The sequence below is a fragment of the Lupinus angustifolius genome, chromosome LG18 (assembly GCF_001865875.1).
Source record: "Lupinus angustifolius cultivar Tanjil chromosome LG18, LupAngTanjil_v1.0, whole genome shotgun sequence".
NCBI classification, from domain to species: domain Eukaryota; kingdom Viridiplantae; phylum Streptophyta; class Magnoliopsida; order Fabales; family Fabaceae; genus Lupinus; species Lupinus angustifolius.
This window is the reverse complement of record NC_032026.1, coordinates 2,914,480-2,914,909: the sequence shown is the minus strand read 5'-3', so window position 1 is coordinate 2,914,909 and position 430 is coordinate 2,914,480.

The following is a 430-nucleotide window of genomic DNA, read 5'->3' as shown; positions in this document are numbered from 1 at the left end:
AACTTGTTATTACCCATTGAACCTATTTCTTGGAATATCCAGCCAGTTAGGTCGGGTTACCATCATGAGTGATCCTCGTTCTAAGGGCAATAGTCCCATACTCTTAGAAGTATTATGGATTTTTTCTCTAGCTAGTCCTTTCGTCAAAGGATCTGATAAGTTATTCTCAGTGCGTACATGATCCACTCTAACAGCTCCTGTAGAGAGTAACTCTCTAATGATGTTGTGCTTACGAAGAATTTGTCGTTTCTTACCGTTATAAAAGTGGTTCTCAATTTTTGCAATAGCCGCGATACTATCACAATGGATCAACATAGCTGGAATCGGTTTTTCCCATAGGGGAATCTCTGCAAGCAAGCTTCTCAGCTAACTTGCTTTTTCATTGGCTGTTGCTAGTGCTATCATCTCAGCTTCCATAGTGGATTGAGCC